General features: G+C 29.0%; 1 protein-coding gene across 1 annotated transcript in view; it reads left to right on the top strand.

Moving 5' to 3' along the window:
* Positions 1-573, top strand: part of LOC111083036 (blood vessel epicardial substance-like) — a gene marked incomplete at its 3' end in the record, with an annotated part of 25,831 nt that overhangs the window by 7,245 nt on the left and 18,013 nt on the right. The window lies entirely within an intron of this gene.

Genomic DNA, 573 nt, shown 5'->3' with positions numbered 1-573 from the left:
ACTAGCTGCCTTCCCTCTAGTCTTACACTGCTAAATTAGGGACGGCTAGCGCAGATAGCCCTCGTGTAGCTTTGCGCGAAATTCAAAACAAACAAACAATCATTTGTTTGTATAATCTAATATTATTGTACATGATGCGTGGTTAGTGTTAAACAATCATTTGGTTTCATAATCTAAAATTATTGTATATGATACGTGGGCAGTGTTAATCTATCATTTAATTTAATAATCTAAAATTATTGTACATGATACGTGGCTAGTGGTACTCTATCATTTGTTTTTATAATCTTACATTTTTGTACATAATACGTGGTTAGTGTTAATCCATCTTTTTTTCATCATCTTAGATTATTATACATTATACGTGGAAAGTGTTAATTTATCATATGTTTTCATAATATGAGATTATTGTACATGATACGTGGTTATTGTTAATCTATCCTTTGTTTTCATAATATCACATTATTGTACATGATATGTGTATAGCGTTAATCTATTATTTATTTTCATAATCCTAGATTATTGTACATTATACGTGGCAAGTGTTAAACTGTCATTTGTTTTCATACTTTT

Source organism: Limulus polyphemus, unplaced genomic scaffold (genome assembly GCF_000517525.1).
Source record: "Limulus polyphemus unplaced genomic scaffold, Limulus_polyphemus-2.1.2 Scaffold7987, whole genome shotgun sequence".
NCBI classification, from domain to species: Eukaryota; Metazoa; Arthropoda; class Merostomata; order Xiphosura; family Limulidae; genus Limulus; species Limulus polyphemus.
The sequence above is the reverse complement of the archived record's forward strand: the minus strand, read 5'-3'. Positions and strand labels throughout refer to the sequence as shown.